Here is a 21,446-nt window from a genome sequence, read left to right as displayed (position 1 = left end):
GGCCACCTGACTCAGTATTTAGTGGTTTCTCTTGAGAGTGTTCTGAGAAGATGTGGTGTCAGGATTAATCCAGGAACTCCTGTCTGCATGCCAGACCTCTGCACCATATCCCCTGCTCTCTGTAGTGGCTTATATTAATGTTCATAGAAGTGTCTTATATATCTGAAGTTAAGGCAACCCAGTTCAATAAGAAAGTTAATAAGGACTGGAGATACATTATAAAGATCAAGATACTCGCCTTGTACATGGGTGACCTGGGACCAATATGGTCTCCCAAACTAGATCAGGAATGATCCCTGGGAACAGAGCCAGAAGTGTGTCCTGAGCACCACCAGGTATGGTCCAACAATTAAAAAAAAATTAAAAGTTAAACAAACTGTGGCTTAGTCATATATGTGAGCCTATACCACGCAATTAAAAGCTCATCTCATGATGTACTGCAGAACTATGAATGAGTAAAAAATAACTAGCATGAGTAAAATAGTTCAGACCCCAAAAGAAGTACATTCATAAAGTAAAATTATAGAAAATTTGAAACTAATATATAGTGACAGATAACTGGTCAGTGGTTGCCTGAGAGGGAGAGGTTGAGCCAGAGAGACAAGGCCTGGGAAAGGATGATCAAGGAATATTGAGAGTAAAGAATATGTTATTGGGGGTATGGTGCCACCAGCAAGTCAACCTATACCTTTGGGGTGAGTGCATCAGCAGCCTGATGGTGTCTTCAGACTTCCTGATACCCCAAAATTGCTGCTGTACCTTTGATCAGACCCCAACAACTTGGGGTCAAGCTTACCAATAAATTAAATGGCCAAAAATTAGGTATGTGAGAGCCACGCCCACAAACCACCTCCGGCTCAGCTATATAAACTCACTTATTGACCTTATTTCAGAGACCCATAAATCTCGAAGAGATCAAAAGCTGCAGTTAGGGCTGGTGGAGTGGTGTAATGTGGGTGAGTGGGTACACCCTGTAGGACATATGCCAATAGTTTATTTCTCTGGAAAAGATGGAAACAAGGGCCATAATCCAGAAATACAGAAAAGAATCTTTGAAATGAGCCGCTCGCTGCAGAAATGCCTCCGACTTAAGCCAGACTGACTTCACCTGGGTGCCTCAGATGGGGGCAGGCGTCATCCCTCCACCTGTTCCCTAAAAACCCCCGGCATCCGCCAACTTCCAGAAACCAGTGAGAAGTGCAGGTACGTGTGTTTCAGTGACAGCAAACTTCAGGCCTCAAGGGATAGGAAATGGGCTGATCTTTCTCATCCCCCTGTTTCCATGGGACTCTGAAGGTCACGCACACAAATTGCCTCTAGCAGCTACTTAAGCTCCTTAAGGGACCATGATCCAGAGACACACAAAAGACTCTCCTAAGAATCTCCTAGCAGAGCAGCAGCTCACTGCAGAGATTTCTCCAGACCTAATTATCTAAAGTTTTAGAATTCCAGGAACACTCAGCCACTCTTGCAATAGTGGAACATTTTATGCTATTCTTAACAAGCAAAACAAAAAAGAGTATGGGGGAGATTGTCTGCTTTAGAGACTAGGGAAGAGGTGGGGTGGGGGGATACTGGGAACCTTGGTGGTAGAAGATGTGCACTGGTGAAAGGTTGGGTGGTCGATCATTGTATGACTGAAACTCAAACAGGAAAGCTTTGTAACTATCTCACGGTGATTTAAAAAAAAATTAAAATAATAAAATAAAATTAACATTCTGAATTTTTAAAAATTCATTGGGCATGGAGTTCATGCCCAATTCAATCAGCTTAATCAATGGCTGAATAAATAGCAGTACTCAAAAAAAAAAAGAAAAAAGAATATGTTAGAGACTGGAGCAATAGCACAGTGGTTAGGGCATTTGCCTTGCATGTAGCCAAACCAGGTTCAAGCCCCAGCATCTCAGATGGATCCCCTGAGCAATGCTATCCTGAGTGTAGAGCCAGGAGTAACCCCTGTGCATTGCTGGTGTGACCCACCCTTGCACCCCCACAAAATAATATGTTAATCATCTCTATTGTGATGATAATAGCAAAGATGTCTACATTTATCCAAATTTGTATGTATAGTATGGAGTGTTTCAATTAAAACTAAAGAAAAAAATTGATTTCTGAGGAAATATAATTTATAGTAGCATTAAAATGTCAGGGAAAGAGAAATGGTACAGTTGGAGTGCACTTACCTTACACACACAACTGACTGGGGTTCAATACCCAGAACCACCTGTGGTCCCCTGAGCCCAGCCACGGGTTACCCCTGAACACTACCATTTGTGGCCCCAAAATCAAAACAAACAAGAAAAACAGGTAAAAGTGTCCAGTATAGGGGCCAGAGAGACTGTATAGCAGGTAAGATGCTTGTCTTGCACACAGACAACCTGGGTTTGATCCCTGGCATCTCATGTAGTCTTCTAAGCACCACCAGGAGTGATTCCTGAGAGCAGAGCCAGCATCACTGCATGTGACTCCCAAAACAAAAACAAGTATCAAGTATAGAGGGAAAAAATTAACCCCCCCAAATTAACCCAGTATGACTGCTACTTGAAAATAACAAATACAGTAGAGAAAAATCTCAAAAGGTCTATCTAAGTGGAAGTGTATGTCATGTTTGTGAACAGGAAGCTTTAAAAGCAGTGAGAGCAACTCCTTTCAAATTTTTATATAAATGTAACATTATCACAAAATTCTTGGCAGATTTTTTTATTTGTTTTTGCACCACACCCCGGTATAGGCAGTATTTCTCACAGGGTCCAGCTCTGAACTCTCAATGCACCCCACTGGGCAGAGAGCTGTGAGAGTGGCCCTAGATGACCTGACCTGACCTTAGATGCTCTCTGGAGAAGCGCACCCCAGTATGGAAATGAGCAAAGAGTTGTGCATCATCTGTGTGTAAGCTATACGCATTTTTTTGTTGTTGTTCGTTTGCTACAGGAATATCTCCAAAATAATAGGGAGAAAAGGATCAGAGAGATAGTATGATGGGTAGGGCACTTGCCTTGCATATGGCCTGTCTGGGTTTAATCCAGGTACCCCTGAGTGTGGAGCCAGGAGGAAGGAAGGAAGGAAGGAAGGAAGGAAGGAAGGAAGGAAGGAAGGAAGGAAGGAAGGAAGGAAGGAAGGAAGGAAGGAAGGAAGAAGGAAGGAAGGAAGGGAGGGAGGAGGGAGGAGGAGGGAGGGAGGGAGGGAGAGGAGGAAGGAGGAAGGAAGGAAGGAAGGAAGGAAGGAAGAAGGAAGGAAGGAAGGAAGGAAGGAAGGAAGGAAGGAAGGAAAGGAAGGAAGGAAGGAGGGGGAAGGGAGGGAGGGAGGGAGGGAGGGAGGGAGGGAAAGAGGGAGGGAGGGAAGGAGGGAGGAGGGATGCAGGAAGGAGGAAAGGAAGGAAGGAAGGAAGGAAGGAAGGGAGGAAGGAAGGGAGGGGGAAGGGAGGGAGGGAGGGAGGGAGGAAGGAAGGAAGGAAGGAAGGAAGGAAGGAAGGAAGGAAGGAGGAAGGAAGGAAGGAAGGAAGGAAGGAAGGGAAGGGAGGAGGGAGGGAGGGAAGGAAGGAGGGAGGGAGGGAGGGAGGGAGGGAGGGGGGAGGGAGGGAGAGGGAGAGAGGGAGGAGGGAGTGAGGAAGAAAGGGATGCAGGAAGGGTGGAAAGGAAGGAAGGAAGAGAAGGAAGGAAGGGAGGAAGGAAGGAAGGAAGGAAGGAAGGAAGGAAGGAAGGAGGGAGGGAGGGAGGGAGGAAGGAAGGAAGGAAGGAAGGAAGGAAGGAAGGAAGGAAGGAAGGAAGGAAGGAAGGAAGGAAGGAAGGAGGAAGGAAGGAAGGAAGGGAGGGGAAGGGAGGGAGGGAGGGAGGTAAGGAAGGAGGGAGGGAGGGAGGGAGGGAGGGAGAGGGGAGAGGGAGGAGGGAGTGAGGAAGAAAGGGATGCAGGAAGGAGGAAAGGAAGGAAGGAAGGAAGGAAGGAAAGGAAGGAAGAAGGAAGGAAGGAAGGAAGAAGGAGGAAGGAAGGAGGGAAGAGGGAGTGAGGTAGGAAGGGATGTAGGGAGGAAGGAAGGGAGGGAGGGAGGAGAGGAGGAGGAGTGAGGAGGAAGAGATGGAGGAGGGAGGAAAGATGGAAGGAAGGAAGGAGGAAGAGGAAGAAGGAAGGAAGGAAGGAAGAAGGAAGGAAGGAAGGTAGAAGGGAAGAGGAGTGAGGAAGGAAAGGATGGAGGGAGGAAGGAAGGGAGGGAGGGAAGGAGAGGGAGGAGGGAGTGAGGAAGAAAGAGATGGAGGAAGGGAGGAAAGGAAAGAAGGAGGAAGGAAGGAAGGAAGAAGAGGAAGGAAGGAAAGGAAGGAAGGAAGGAAGGAAGGAAGGAAGGAAGGAAGGAAGGAAGGAAGGAAGGAAGGAAGGAAGGAGAGGGAGAGGCAGATTTTCCGCAATCCTTCCAGCAAACCACTGCTCATGGTCATTGGCCTAAATATCATCACAGTCTCAATTAAGCAAATCCAGCTGGAGAGAGTGCGATGGCTCAAACTGATTAGCCCGACCAGCACTGGCCCAAGTGCAGATGTTGAAAGATCTCGGAGAGGGGAGGTCAGAGATCTGCTTAGAAACCGGGACAGGTGATCTAGGAAATGGATACCAGGTTAGCAACAATGGCATCGGAAAGATGTGGCTGAGATTCTTGAGGTCCTCCCTTGGTTCCCAAGAATTTGGAAGGTGACAACTCCAGCCATCAAGAGCCATTTCCTGTCTACATTAAGTCTGAGGATAGGGAGTCGGAACAAAGGACAGAGCTCGCCCCATACAGCAGCGTAGTCTGCACAAAGCTTCTGAGAACAAAGTAGCATCTTTCCCTCCCTCCCCTCTCTCTGCCCTCACCAGGCAGATCTGGAACAGGGGTTGGGGATAACAAAAGTCTAACTTGAGGGCTGGTGCAGACTATGGCCTGCGCACAGGAGAGAAGTTGAAAAGTGAATGTGTCAACTGGTGACATGCCTGTTGACATCTTCCATTACGACTTCCTTGAGAGAAAATGTACATGCTACCAGCTTCACCCTTTTTTTTTTACATTTGTTATAGCACTATGCCTTTTTCTTTTTTTAATTTTTATTGACTCACCATGAGATAGTTATAAGCTTTCATGTTTGGGTTACAATCTCACAATGATCAAACACCCATCTCTCCACCAGTGTAGATTCCCCACCACCAATATCCCTGCAATACCCCCCCTTTCCCACCCTCTCCCTGCCTCTGTGGCAGACAATATTCCTCATACTCTCTCTCTACTTTGGGTCATTATAGCTTGCAACACATACACTGAGAGGTCATCATGTTTGGTCCATTATCTACTTGCGGCAGGCATCTCCCATCCCAACTGGTTCCTCCAGCCATCATTTTCTTAGTGATCCCTTCTCTATTCATCTGCCTTCTCCCCTCCGCTCATGAAGCAGTCTTCCAGCTATGGGGCAATCCCCCGGCCCTTGTATCTACTGTCCTTGGGTGTCAGCCTCATGTGATGTTATTTTATATGCCACAAATGAGTGCAGGCCCTCTATATCTGTCCCTCTCTTTCTGACTCATTTCACTTAGCATGACACTCTCCATGTTTATCCATTTACAAGCAAATTTCATGACTTCATCTCTCCTAATAGCTGCATAGTATTCCACTGTGTAGATGTACCAAAGTTTCTTTAACCAGTCATCTGTTCTAGGGCACTCGGGTTGTTTCCATATTTTGGTTATTGTGAACAGTGCTGCAATGAACATATAGGTACAGATGTCATTTCTACTGTGCTTTTTTGCATCCTCGGGATATATTCCCAGACTAACTTCACCCCTTGAAGGGTCACAACTGGGGGCTTGAGGGAGCTGCAGCATCCAGCACCTGCCTTACCAGTGCATGATCACGAGTTCAAATCCCCAGTGCTGTCACATGTGCTGTGTAGGATCCTAGCAGTTGTGATGTCTGAGTCCAGCAGCTCTGCCATCTCTCACTGCTACTCCTCCAAGTATTTTCTGGCTGCCCTGTAACCTTGCACCTGTAGTGGGGTTCACACACATCTGGAGCATTCTAAACCATCACCTGCATGTCCCAACTTACAGAGACAGCTGTCAGTGAGCATGTGAGCAAGCTCCATAGAAGAACAAATCTGGGGGCAGAGTGATAGTACAGTGGGTCAGGCATTCGCCTTGCACGCAGTCAAATGAGGTTTTATCCCCAGCATCTGTTATGGTCCCCCGTGCACTTCCAGAAGTAATTCTTGAGTGCAAAACCTGGAGTAACGCATGGGCATCACTGGGTGTGACCACAAAATTTAAAAAAAGGCAAGGAGGTCAAGAAAAGGTAGAGCAAGGGAAGAAGAAAAGAGAGGAAAGGGGGAAGGGAGGGGAAGAAAAAAGTAAAGAAAAGGAAACAAGAGAAAAGTGCAAACAAACTTCTGCCCCTGTGCAAGCCCAGAAACTGTGGGGTAGCCCTCTGGAGAGGACCAGGCACGTGTCCACCTCCCTCTCAGCCCAACCACACAGCAGGGAAGGAGGAGAAGAAAAATTAACATAACACATGAAGCACCCACTGTATTTCTGGAGCTGTACTCCCACCTCGCTGCCTGTCTCCAGACCTTTGCATCACTCAGAAAAGAAACCCAGATCTAGGTAAGCCCCTCCTCACCACCCCACCCCCATCCGTTCTCTAGCTCCAGGGCTTTGCCTGTCATGGACACTGTACACAGTGCAGTCATACAGTCTGTGACCCTCTCTTCGTCCCTCCCTCCCTCCCTCCCTCCCTCCCTCCCTCCCTCTCTCTCTCTCCCTCCCCTCCCCCTCCCTCCCTCCCTCCCTCTCTCTCTCTCTCTCTCTCTCTCTCTCTCTCTCTCTCTCTGTGATGTTTTCAAGGTTCATCCATGTTGCAGTATGTAGAGCTGTTCCATTCCTCTTTAGTCCCCAATCATCTGTGGGGAAGAGGGGCCTTCTCGTGGCCAATGCAATGCTAGGGATTCCCTGGGCCATCCTGGCAGTTCCGAGGGGTCCCCTGGGTTGAACCCCGTGATGCTCAGTGGATCATGGGGTGCCACCTGCATGCAAGGCATGTGCCTTAACTGCTATCCTAACTTTCCTTCCCCTTATTTTGTGGATATATAGACATTATATTTTGGTTTTTTGCTGCACCCGGAAGTGCTCAGGGCTTTATTCTCATTTGTCTACATCCATTCACCCATTGATAAACATGTGGATTTTCCCCTCTTTTTGAATGCTATAAATAATGCTGTCATGAACATTCATGCATAGATTATTATGTGGGCATATATTTACAATTTTTGGTGGTGGTGGTGTGTGTGGAGTCCACACTCAGTGATGCTCAGGGATTTCTCTGGGTTCTGCACTCAGGAATTACTACTGGCAAGGCTCAGGGGATCATATGGAATGCCAGGGATTGGACCCAGGTCAACCACATGCAAGCACCCTACCCACTGTACTATCTCTCCAGCCCCATATTGACAATTTTTCAGGAGTAGAAACTCTAACGTTTTGAGAAACTGCCAAACTATTTTCCAAAGTGAACACATCATTTGAAATTCCCATCTGCCATGGGTGAATTTCTCCACATCCCACCATCTCTTATGTCCATTTCATTTATTTTCTCTTTATTGTGTTTGAAAACTGGTGCTTCACTGTAACTTTGATTTGCATTTCCTCAATGACTGATGATACTGAGCATCTTTGTATGTGTTTATTGATCACTTACATAGCTTTTTGGTGTTTTTGAGCTGTAAGAGTTCTCTGCATATTCTGTACACATTTCTCTAATGAAATATGAATTGGAAATACTTGCCTCTTTTATCGGTGACCTTTTTACTTTTCTGATAATATTCATCAAGTGAAAAGCTTTTTGTTGCCAAAACTCAATTTATCCATTTTTCCTTCTGTTGCTAGTACTTTTTGTGTCACGTCTGAAAAACCATTACCTAATTTGAGTTATAAAGATTCACTCCTACAAAATTATCTGAGTTTCAGCTCTTGCATTAAAATTTATGACTCCTTTTGAGTTAACTTTTGATAGCTATGGTGAAGTGAAAAAAATTTCTTTTTTAAATAAAGTTAGTTAGTTGTCCATAAATAAAAAAGGTTTACTTCTGGATTCAGAATTCACTTCCACTGATTTATAAATCTATACTGTTAGTATTATATCATTTTGATTTCTGAAGTTTTAAAATGTTTTAAAATTGGGAAATGTGAGCTCTCCTACCTTGTTTTTCATGAGATTGTTTTGCTATTCTGTGCCCTTCACATTACAATATTTATTTTAGTATCACCTTGTAAATTTTTGAAAAATTTAAGCAGACAATTTATTTTTGTTTGTTTTTAGGCCATACCAGTGTTCAAGGCCTACTCATGGTTCTGAACTCAGAAATCACTTTTGGTAGGTTATGGGGACCATATGGGGTGCTAGGGTCACACCTAGATCAGCCATATGCAAGGTAGTATCTTACCTGATATATTATTCCTCAGGCCCATTAAAAAATATATTGACAGCTAGGATTTTGACAGTATTTATGTTAATATAAAGATGAATTTTGACAATTTTAAGACATTCAAACCATTAACATGTGACATCTCTTCTTGCTTGATTTTGTTTCTTTTTTTTTTTTTTTTTTTGGTTTTTGGGTCACACCCGGCGATGCACAGGGGTTACTCCTGGCTCTGCACTCAGGAATTACTCCTGGCGGTGCTCAGGGGACCATATGGGATGCTGGGAATCAAACGCGGGTCGGCCGCGTGCAAGGCAAATGCCCTACCCGCTGTGCTATCACTCCAGCCCCTTGCTTGATTTTGTTTCTAAGGGTCTCTACCCACCTGGCAGTGGTAAGGAAGGGGCCATCATTGATATAATGTATTCATAATACATTAATATAATTGAACTGATTAGCAGCAAGATTCATCTCAAAGAGAAAGGACTGGTGATGTTCAATAGAGCACAACTAAATGCTGCTAATAAAAAAATAAAGTCATTCAATATTGATAGTCCAAAGAGTTAAGACAACTCACCGCATCAGTAACTCTGGTGACAGAAGACACTGTGGGCTCCTACTTGCATGACCCTGACATTTACTTTGCCAGAGCCATCTCACAAACAAAAAGGCATTTGTTTCTCTTACAAAAACACAGTCTCATTGTCAACTGTTGATTACATTTATATGTGTCACAATGAGCGCCTAAGCCTGGTGGCTCTGTCTCAGTTTTCCTTACTCTATCTCTTATCTTGAGGCACCTTGAAGGTAAGTGAGAAATCTATAATCTCCTCAGTCACATCACCAACCACGAGACTCCACTGTTAGAGAATGATTTAAAGAGATTTCAGCCAGCAAGGAGATGTCAGCTCTATCGGGTGCAGAACTTTTGGTGGACTACATAAAGACTGAGTAAACGTTCTCGCTGCTGAAACAGAAAAGTCCATCACTTTTACTAGTGAGACACACCCTAGTTCTTGTCGAGTGTTCCTGTTACTGGCAAATTTCATAGATATTGAGTTCCTGGCAATTTCTCTCTGTGATTTATAGAGTTTATCATGAAAGTTCAAGAACAAAACTGAAATACATTGTCTTTCATATCAAAGACATTGGTCTTTTATGCATTTTAAGTAGAAATTAAAGGGAAGGACATCAAATTGGAGGAAGTGGGCTTTGTAAGGGCCATTTATTTTATCGTTAACAACTTGACCAGGCCTCACTAGACCTTAATTTCAGGAAGCCTTAATAGAACTTACCAGCATTTATTTAAGCAGGCTAATTTTCATAATTAATGTGAACTCTTATCACATATGAGTTAGATATTTGTAAAATAATCACAAATAATCATCCTTCAAGTACATTTATAGAAAATAGTATTAATATTTGTTGAGTGACTATGCTTCTTACATTGTTTTGGTGCTTTTTAGACATGATTCTTTGCTAAATGAAACTTGGCAGCAATAAAAAAAATCACTTGACCTCAAATCATTTCATTTGTATTTGTTAAACAGGTAACTGAAACACTATTCGTATATTCGTATGCCAAATTTTCCCTAATGTCGTTTTAGCCATTTTCCAAATCGCCACAGAGCTATCAGAACCTGCCTTCACAAGTTTTGTCCTTCTGATTTTCCCACTGAAGGATAGAAGAAGAAAAATGCCACATCTGTCATCTAAAATCTATTAATAACGACTTTGGTTAAGCCTTGAAACTAAAGATATGACAGATCAATTACACACAAAATTCCTGCCAGGTCCAATACACAGATAGAGAAACTTGCTTTTCTGAATGTAGCTACCAAAAACACAAACTTTATCTTCTTCAGGCTCTGAGATTTAGAAAGCCAGCCCTAAAAGCACTGTTAAAAACAAGAATTTAGGTTTTAGAGAATCAGTGCAAATCCATGCTTCCTGGGTGTGGCGTCTCTTTAGCGGGCTTATCGGAATGTGCTGAAGTAAGAGAATGAGAGCTCTTATTTACAGCAGAACTGGGCAGAAGGAGGGGGTAAATCCTTAATCGGCTCTAATTCTACCAGAAACAGACATATTAAAAAGTTAAAATTGTTTATTGCGGGCCGTAGAAGCTAAATAGAGAGAGAGAGAACAGAAGGGAATGCCCTGCCACAGTGGCAGGGTGGGGTAGGGGGAGATGGGATTGGGGAGGGTGGGAGGGACGCTGGGTTTACGGGTGGTGGAGAATGGGCACTGGTGAAGGGATGGGTTCCCGAACTTTGTATGAGGGAAGTATAAGCACAAAAGTGTATAAATCTGTAACTGTACCCTCACGGTGATTCTCTAATTAAAAATAAATAAATTTAAAAAAAAAGTTAAAATTGAAAGAACCCTTAGAAGTCAAGTCTTTCACAGTCCTTATTGGACAGAAAAGGAAACCATAGCAAAGGTTAAATGTGATGATGGTTAAAGGCTCAGACTAGGGGTTCTCATAGCGGGAAATATCAGGGGCTGGGGGAGATATTAGAATGCTGGGGGGGTAGACTGGGGGAATTGGGGTTACTTTCACTTTGGACACTTAAAGAAGGTAGATTTCTAAGGGGCATTGAATATTTTTTTATTCCCTAAAAAGGCCAACTATCTTAGAGACCTACATTCTAGACCTTTTTCATCCCATCTCTCCTGTGGCATTTAGAAATGACAGCTGTACTGGCAATAATGGCCCAACTCCCCATCCAATCTCAGAAAGAAACCACAGCTAACACAGAGAGGCTGGGTGTCCAGGTCCCAATCTCAGGAGCCTTTGCTGGATGGGGACAGGCCTAATCCTTGCTTTGCTGGAAGGCCCCTGCACCCATACCTGGCTTCTTTCTGCTGGCACATAAACCATCCAGCGGAGACACCAGGCTGCTTAGTCATCCCAGTACCACAGCTCCTGGAGGGACACCTCCAAATATCACTGTTCTGACAGCCCAGTAGGAGCAGAGCAAGTTAGAGTGGAACATTTCTTAGAAGTTCAATGAGCAAAACAGTAACACAGAAACCTCAGTTAGCACCTAACAGCTCAGGAAATAAATCACTGACTTTAATAAGGTATATGTGTAACAAACAAGCAATATAAATTAAATTATTTTGTGTCTACTAGGGATTGCAGGCTTGAAGAGGGTGGGAAACTGGGTACATTGGATCACACTAATGGTGGGATTGGTGTTGGAAGGTGGGGACAGGCCGAATCCTTGCTTTGTTGGAAGACCTGAAACAACTGTATTCTGAAAAACTTTGTAAAGTAAAATTTTAAAAACTAAATAAAGAACAAATAACATCTAGAAGTTTTGCAGAGGGTTCTCTTCAGCTAAGCAATGCACATAAAAATGATTTAAATTTTTTGTTGAATTAACATTGGCTCTACGACATAACAATATTTCAGGAGTGCATATTTTTTTAATTGAATCACTGTGAACTACACTTACAAAGCTTTCATGTTTAAGTTTCAGTCATACAATGATCGAACAGCCACCCCTCCACCAGTGCACATTTTCCACCACCAATGTCCCTAGTATCCCTCCCCCGCACCTCTTTTCACCCCTCCCCCTGACTCTATGGCAGACAATTTCCCTCTTACTCTCTCTCTACTTATGGACATTATGGTTTGCAATACAGATAATGAGAAGCCATCATGTTTGATCCTTTACCTACTTTCAGCATATATCTCCCATCCCGAGTGATCCCTCCAACCATCATTGACTTAGTGATCAGGAGTTCATCTCTATAAATCAACATCTGTCTCCAGTATGCTCACCAAGTCTTTTTTTTTAGAAATGTGACCACAAAATTGACTAACATGGATAAAATTATTAGAAGTAAGAATTGGTATATTTTACTCTCAAAGAACAACTCTTCCATTCTCTCATGACCTGCCAAGAAATTTTAGGTTCATCCAATTGAGCTGGGAGCCTCTCAGGTGTAATTTCCATCACTTAGGACAACCTACTAAGATAAGGTATCCTGTATTTTACAATTAGCATCAGGATTTGCCAGCTACAATGCTAAAAATGGGCAGGATTGCTCTAAAACTACCCCCCAACCTTTATCTTCGGGCCTAGTGCATCAGTAGTCTGATAGTGGCTTCAGGCTCCCTGATACCCCAAAATTGCCCCCCCTGCCTCCGAATGGACCCGAACAACTCGGGACCAAGTTTCCCGAGAAATTAAATGACCAAAAGTTAGGAAGCCATGCCCACAAACCACCTGTACAAGCTATACAAGCTGAAGCTCAGCTATACAAGCTCATTTATCAACCTTCCTTCAGAGATCCATAAATAAATCTTTAAAGAGATCAAAAGCTGCAGAAGCCTCAGACCTGTGAAAGTCTGAACAGTTCAGGGTAAAACAGAGGGGAGCAGGCTAGCCTGGTGCCCACTAAGCAGAGCTCTCAGCAGCTACTTCTCCCACAATCCAAAATCCCTGCTATGCCCCCGCCCAGACTCCACTGTCTCAGAATAAAACTCACCAAAAACTCACTGTCATCCCGTTGTTCATCAATTTACTCAAGCAGGCGCCAGTAACGTCTCCATTCGTCCCAGCCCTGAGATCTTAGCAGCTTCTCCTTATTTGTTTTTCCCAATGATTGGAGGCTTTTTTCAGGGTCAGGGGAATGAGAACTTTTTGTTACTGTTTTTGGCATATCAAATATGCCACGGGGAGCTTGCCAGGCTCTTCTGTGAGGGCGGCATACTCCCAGTAGCTTGCTGAGCTCTTCGAGAGGCAAGAGATATTTACCGAGATATTTACCTGTTGAAAATTTGGATATGTGGGTTTTGTGACTGAAGTCTCCAGGCTTTCTCGGAGCTCAGATGGGCTACTTTCCTCCACCTCCCTATACTTCCAGAAGCCTCTGCAGTCACGTTCACACCTAAAAGCTGCCACCCAGTTAAAAAATTACTCCAGCCTTACCATCCTGATAAAAATACTAAATGCCCTGGAGAATCATGATGACCTCTTAGTAACTGGATTGCAATCCATAATGCACAAAAGGAAAAGGAGAGAGAGAGAAAAAAGAAAAGTACCTCCCACAGAGGGAGGTTGGGGTGGGGGTAGGGTGTTGGGGGATCGTAGGAGGGAAATGGTGGTGGGGGGAACATAGGTGGTGGGAAATGTACACTGGTGGAGAAGTGGGTGTTGGATCATTGTATGACTGAAACACAATCATAAATAGCTTTGTAGTGGTCTACATGGATATTTGATTAAAAATATTTTTTTAACTCCACATTAGTGGAGTTCATGCCTGCTTGATCCATTTTAATCAGTGACTGAATAAGTAGCAGTACTCCTATGTTAATAAATAAATAAATAAAAATACCTCTTAACTAAAATACACACAATTAAAGCAGCAAATATCCATAACCTTATAATAAAATTAAATCAAAAATAATTGTCCTACTACGCAAATTGTGATATTATATATATCTTAAGTTTCCCAAATTATAAAAATATGTTAAACTACAAATATATTTAAGCATAATCAAACTTATATAAACATTTTTATTTAAGAAAGTTTGCGTTTCTATTTGAGTAGCTATTAGTTTTCAGTTTCAGATTATTTACATTAACAGCAGCATATGCAATTCCACTGAAAATGACTTCTTAGGAATAAGACGAGCACTCTTGGACTGGCACTACTGATCCAGGTTCAATCCTTCTTTGTTTAAAAAGACTGGAGCTCTTAGACATTCAAAATACTGACAATTGTTTTACCAAAAGGAAAGATCAAAAGTTTTCTAGTTCTTTGAGCAAAAGAAAATTTCCAAACAAGAGACTGCATTCTTTGTTGATGCAATGAATTTCTGTCTTTTTTTTAAATTCTATTTAAACTGTCATTGTCATTGTCACTGTCATCGTGTTGCTCATCGATTTGCTCGAGCAGGTACCAGTAACGTCTCCATTGTGAGACTTGTTGTTACTGTTTTTGGCATATCAAATATGTCACAGTAGCTTGCCAGGCTCTGTGTGGGAGCGAGATACCCTTGGTAGCTTGCCAGGCTCTCCGGGAGGGGCAGAGGAATCGAACCCGGGTTGTCTGCATGCAAGGCAAATGCCCTACCCGCTGTGCTATAACTCTAGCTATAGTTTTTTTAAAATAGTTTTTAAAAACTATTTAAACACTATGATTTATAAAGTTGCACATAAATATAGTTGTTTCAGGTCTTCAGTGTTCCAATACTAATCCCACCAGCAGGGTGGCCTTCCTTCCTTCATTGTCCCGTTTCCCACCATTTAGGTTGCTGAGCTCCGCAACTTACCTCCCGAGGACACTAAGCCTCAGAACCAACCCAGGATTCAATGTTTTATATTATTTTATGGAAATTGGCATATAATAAACAGCACTTAACTTCGAGGCTGCAAGAAAAATGCCTTTTCCTACCTCTCTTATTTTATGATTGAATAATACTGAAGTCTTTTCACTGGTGCTTTCTACCAGGAGTATGCAGAGTCCGCTCAGAATAGGAGTGAGACTGGGGCTGGAGTGATAGCACAGCGGGTAGGGCGTTCGCCTTGCACGCGGCCAACCCGGGTTCGATTCCCAGCATCCCATATGGCCCCCTGAGCAACGCCAGGAGTAATACCTGAGTGCAGAGCCAGGAGTAACCCCTGTGCATCACCGGGTGTGACCCAAACAGCCCCCCCCCCAAAAAAAAGAAGAGTCTTGCTGTCTTACAGTCTTAGTGTCGTACTGCTGCCATCTTCCGGAGAGTTGTGTCTCTGCAATATTGACTAGATCTCAAACCTCAAACAACCTCAAAATTAACCTTATTTTTTGAAATAGCCGATGCACTCTTACCAATGGCTCCAAGAGGCCTTATTAATTTCTAAGATGTGGAAGAAAAGGCGCACACAGGGATTGATTATAAAATGAAAGATATTCTTGCTCTGTTTTATAAATAATTGAAATAACTAACGACTAATTATTCTGTTCTATTAAAAATCACCAGCCCTGGCCCCTCTTTCGCCCCAGGTCCCGTTATCCATTTAAATCAGGCGTAGGATCAGAGCGCACAGAGCCCTTGCCCTGCTTTCCAGGCCCCTCCGCTTGCTTCTAGCTGCAGTAGCTGGAAGGAGTAGCTTCCGTTCTTCAACCGCCAGGGGGCGCAGCCTCTAAGCATGAATGTTCTTGTATCACTTGTATCACTTGTCATCCCGTTGCTCATCAATTTGCTCAAATGGCATCAGTAAGTTCTTCATTCGTCCCCGTCGAGTCCTAGTGTTGTCCAATGGTGTCTGCTTGCTTCAGGAACACGAAGAGCCTCAAACCATCCATTCAGGCTCTTGATGAAGTCTGACCATGTCGTAGGTGGGCGGCCAGGTGTTCTTTTGACTGTGGAAGCATGAATGTTACTTGGGCTACAGACCAAAAGTGGTGCTTGTAAGGTTGGAGAATTGGTCTGCTGTTCCAATGTCATGGAATTGGCTTGCTCGATGTGTTTCTGTTGTCTAAGTCATCGCCTTCATTGTCATCACTGGGGACATCCTCTTCCTCTTCTGCAGGTTCGGCACCCATTTCAGCAGCGTTCCTGGTAGCGCTCAGTTTGTCCTTTCTATATGATGATTATTGTTAAACTATTGTCGTCTGGGTCACATGCTTACAATAGTGTTTATGTTTATGTTTGGCCCCTCTCAATCAGTGACAACACAGGAGACAACCTCTGGCTCAGCTATAATACAGCTTCTTTGTAAAGCTGAAGGCAGGTGGGGATCCCATTGTAAGAGGTTGTACAGAGGAAACCTGTCTTGGAGGTCAAAAGGGAAATTTCTTTTCTTTTTCTTTCTTTCTTTCTTTCTTTTTTTTTTTTTTTTTGCTTTTTGGGTCACACCTGGCAATGCACAGGGGTTACTCCTGGCTCTGCACTCAGGAATTACCCCTGGCGGTGCTCAGGGGACCATATGGGATGCTGGGAATCAAACCCGGGTAGGCCGCGTGCAAGGAAAATGCCCTACCCACTGTGCTATCACTCCAGCCCCTCAACAGGGAAGTTTCTGACCATCATATAGTCTTTCTCAAGTTTAGACCTCAGTGACCTGAATGGGGGGTAGGGCTGTGGGCATGGGTTGTGGTGCAAGTGACTATGTGAGAGGAACAAAGTTTATTTACTCTCTTCATTCCATCTCTTCATACAGTCTAGCCTCACCTTTGTAAACACACACACAGCCAGACATACACACAAACATACACACATACAAAATTACACACACATACACGCACATGCACACACATCTCTCACACACATTTATCTCTCTTTCTTGAAGCCAACTTTATGAGTCCTTGAATGATATATGGATATTTTTAACAGGAAATTAAAATTTTGAAATGAGTGGAACCAGAAAATGTAAAATATATATGAATGTCTAATAGGCTGGATTAGCGGGAGCAGATGAAGAAAGAGTAGGCAGCTGTGTTTGCGTCTTACTTCTCTCCTATTTGGAGGCTCTGTCTGTGCTGACCTTTTGCTGGATATGGGTCATAATTGAGATATCACCCATGCTTTCAGGCCCTCAGCATTAATAAAATCTTGCACATTAGCTGACTCTTTCCTCCATCATTTCTCTCAACAAATATTTACTGACTGATATTGCTACTTGCTAAATATATACTAACACAAGGTGTTGAATTCTCCAGGCAAGTTTTTTTATTTGTTTACTTTTGATCTCAATGGTATTTGAGGACCTGGAGGCCAGTCTTGGCAATTCTTAGATCTGTGGTGTCCAGGATACCAGGACCACACTAGTGCCTTTGAAGACCTCTGGGGCTACACTCAGTGATGGTTCAGGGATTAGGCAGTGACAGAGATGGAACCCAGGTCAACCCGAACCCTTGTACTACCTCTCCAGCCCTGTCAGACAATTTTGCTTCTAGAAAAGAAAACTGGAATGTGAAAAGACATTGCAAGGAAGGATTTACAGGGCAAATGCGCTACGTTGAAGGAGACAAGGACAAAATGACCTAATGAGATAAACACAGAGAATGGACCACCTGAAATGGGACTAGAGGGGTCATCAGAGCTAGTTTCTGAAGAAGCTGGTGGGTCCTGTTTGAAACAATGACTTAGAGGGCTGCAGAGCTGCAGAGACCCTAACGGACAGACCTTTGCGGACAGACCTTTGCATGTGAGTGACCGGGTGTGGGTCAGACTGGGCACGGGAAGTCTGCATGAAGGGGATCTAAAACGGGGGAGTGAAGAATAACTCTCGCAAGGCAAAGGTGGTTATTCCCTCTAAACATGGTGAATAAGCCTTGAGACAAGGTCTGGAGCCAAATTCTTCCTCTCTAAAGCAAGGAGGGGGAGTTCTGGCCAAAAGGGCTGGAAGGGGCATCATCACAGTCTAATACAACTCAGGATGGAAGACTTCACAGGCCTTGTCTTCCAAGTGTTAAGAATCCTAAAGAAATTTTGCTTTCTGGGGGCTGCCAAGATAGTGCAATGGGTATGGCACTTACCTTGTATGTGGCTGACCCTGGGTTCAATTCCCAGCACCCTATATGACCCCCAATCCTGCCAAGAGTAATCTCAGAGTCAGGAGTAAGCCCTTCAGGTATGCCTCCCCCCACAAATTTTTTTCTCAAAGAAAAAATATAAATGACCAAAGGCACATGGAAAAAAATGCTCTACATCACTAATCATAAGGGAGATGCAAATCAAAACAACAATGAGATATCATCTCACACCAAAGAGACTGGTACACATCAAAAAGAACATGAACGACCAATGCTGACACAGATGTGGGGAGAAAGTCATTGTTGGTGGGAATGCTGACTGCTCTAGCCTTTTGGAAAACAATACGGCATTCCTCAAAAAACTAGAAACTGAGCTTCCATATGACCTAGCAGTACCACTTCTAGGAATATATCCTGGAAGCCCAAAAACATGCAGCAAAAAAGGCGTATGCACTCCTATGTTCATTGCAGCACTAGTCACAATAGCCAGAATCTGGAAACAACCTGAGTGCTTGAGAACAGACGACTAGATAAAGAAACTATGGTACACCTGCACCTACACAATGGAATACTAAGCATCCGCTATGGAAAATAAAGTCATGAAACTTGCTTTCACATGGATGACATGGAGAGTATCATGCTGAATGAAATGAGTCAGAGAAAGAGGAAACCATGAATGATTGCACTCATTTGTGGAATATAAAGAAACACAATATGAGACTAACACCCAAGGATGGTAGAAACAAGGGCTGGGAGGACTGGTGTATGGAAGGGAGCTTGACACAAGTTGTGGAGGAGACGAAGTGCAGTTAGGACAGAGAAGGAACCACTGTGACAGTGGTAGTTGGAAATGACCACTCTGGACAAGAAGTGAATGCTGAAAGGAGGTAGAGGGATATACACAATAATCTTTCAGCACTTGCATTGCCAATTATAATGCCTAAAAGTGGTGGTGGGGCGTGGGGGAGAGAGGGAGGGAGAGAGGAGAGAGAGAAAAAGAGAGGTGGGGAGAGGTATCTGCCATACAGGTAGGCTGGAGTGAGGGTGGTGGGAGTGTAACAGGGCATTGGTGGTGGGGAATGTGCACTAGTGAAGGGATGGAACACTAGCTGAGACCCAATATTAACAACATTGTAACTGTGTGTCTCACTGTGATTCAATGACAAAGGTCAATTTAAGTTCCAACAGAGAAGTTCTGCGGTCTGAGCGGCCCCATGTCATGGTCTCAGCACCGAGCTTCGGGTGGGGTCGAGAAGCCCGCCCAAAAGCAAGGAGAGGCAGTTCGGACTGCCCGGGCTCAGAGGGCTGCACGCACACGGCCTTCCCTGCATCTTGGGCGCAGAGCCAGCGCCCACGGATGATGCTCATTTCCGAGTCTTGCTCATGTCCCCGCCGAGGCCCACCTGTCTGGATAACATTGGGCACGGCGGGCCTAGTCGGTTTCCAGGCGGCTTGGGTGGGGTGCGTTCACTCCGGGAATCAGGGGCTGACTTGCCTTTGACGCCCCTCGGCCTTGGCGCCGGTGCTTCCCGCTTTAAAGGGGCCGTGAGCGCCGCTGGCTCCCTCTGTCAGGGCTGGATCCGCCAGTTCACAGGCTCTGTCTCAGGTTTGGCTCCTCCAGGGGTGACTCCCGCCTGAAAATGCTGACGACCTCATTTCAGCAAAGTGCACCTTAATGAAGCAAAACTCTGACAGTTATTGGGTAATGAGAATGTCTTAGATACGTATTTAGAAGGTAAATATATATATATATATATATATATATGTATACACACACACACACATATATCTCCATTTTATAGAGATGCCGGGACTTACAATACTGTTAATCACATTTTTCATGGGCACATTATTCCAACACCATCCGCATCACCAAAGAGCAGTGCCCCAGGACCCTTCCACACATATCCCCATATTAGCACATTTCTTTAAATAAAATGTCCAGTTCCAGTTCTGATGACTCGGGGATTTGTTGTTTCCTTACACTTTTTTCATATATATATAAATATATATATTATATACCAACACTTAAAAAAATAAATTTCTAGTAAAGATGGTGACATCTCTCTCTCCCCTCTGCCCCCTTCCTCCCTCCCTCCCTCCCTCTCTCTCTTTCCCTCTCTCCCTCCCTCTCTTCCTTCCTGATTTCGTCCCTTCCTCCTTCCCTCCTTCCCAGGGTGACAGAGGAGGATCATCAGAGAAAGTGGCAGTCTATCTCCTCTCCACATAGGCCACCAGGGAACCTGCCTGCATCAAACAAAAAGCTAAACTCTAGAAAATGAAAGATCTGTAAATTAATGATAAGTTGAAAAAACTCTTTTTCAAAAACTGCATCTTTCAGCCATACTAATGGGACCCTTCCACAGCTCCTAAGTTTCTGCTGTTGACCCACCATTCCAGATGAAGTTAGTCTGCAACTGACAGCACTAGACCTACTCAGAGCAGGAAGCAGAGCCTCTCCCCCCTGGCTGAGTCCCAGAAGCCTCCAATCTGCGCCGTATTGATAGGCCCACACCACAAGTCTTGTAGCAAATTACATACTGCCTACTCACTAAAGACAAGCACAGGAGGAAGATAGCAACCCTAATCCTTTAGCATCTTGTGGTCTAACTGCAAAGACCCAGCACAGTAGAAACACTAGAAAACCAATGAGGGAAACATATAAACATCCACCAAGCTCAATGCATGAAGACAATATAATCAGAGGCACAAACAACACCAACCATTTCAATAAATTCTCAGATAATAACTTTAGTGACACTATGATGACGACATTTAATGAGCTCAGAGAAATTATGACACAGGTAGTCAGCAAAGCACAAAAAAGTTTCAGAGTCAAAATGAGAAAAATAGAATGATCAAAAGCGACAGGAGTGAAGAACATAGGAGGTAATAAAAATAAACTCAGTAGAGGGCTGGAGTGATAGTACAATAGGCAGAGAGCTTGCCTTGAACATGGCCAACCCATATTCTATCACTGGCATCCAATTTGGTCCCCCAAGCCCCACCATAAGTGATCTCTGAACTCAGAGCTAGGGGTAAGCCTTATGCCCACCCCCATAGACTCAATTCTTTCAGACCTCTCCAGATGTTGCCTTTGGACATTGATTGCTCTATATCTTTAGACTCCACATATGAAATAAATAATTCTATATCTGTCCTTCTCCTTACTCAGTATGCAATGCATTCTAATTTCATCCATGTTGAAACAAATTGCATGATCTGTCCTTTTTAAAGCTGCATAATATTCCATTATGTATGTGTACTACAACTTCTTGATCCATTCATCCATATTTGGGTTGTTCCTGTGTCCTAGGTGTTTTAACAAGTGCTACAATGACCAAATAAATATTTTCCAATGAATCTTTTTTGGTTTTGGGGGTAGATGCTATGAAGTGGTAAGATTTTTGAAAGGGATTTTTGAGATGAATAAAAAGCTGTTCTGCAGATGAATCCCAGACCCAGGTAAAAGAGCTGGAGATCTTTGAACCTCACACACCATTGTCCTCAGAACCTTGAGGATGACCAGGACAGACGGTAGCT

The sequence above is a fragment of the Sorex araneus genome, chromosome 1 (genome assembly GCF_027595985.1).
Source record: "Sorex araneus isolate mSorAra2 chromosome 1, mSorAra2.pri, whole genome shotgun sequence".
NCBI lineage: Eukaryota > Metazoa > Chordata > Mammalia > Eulipotyphla > Soricidae > Sorex > Sorex araneus.
The sequence above is the reverse complement of the archived record's forward strand: the minus strand, read 5'-3'. Positions refer to the sequence as shown.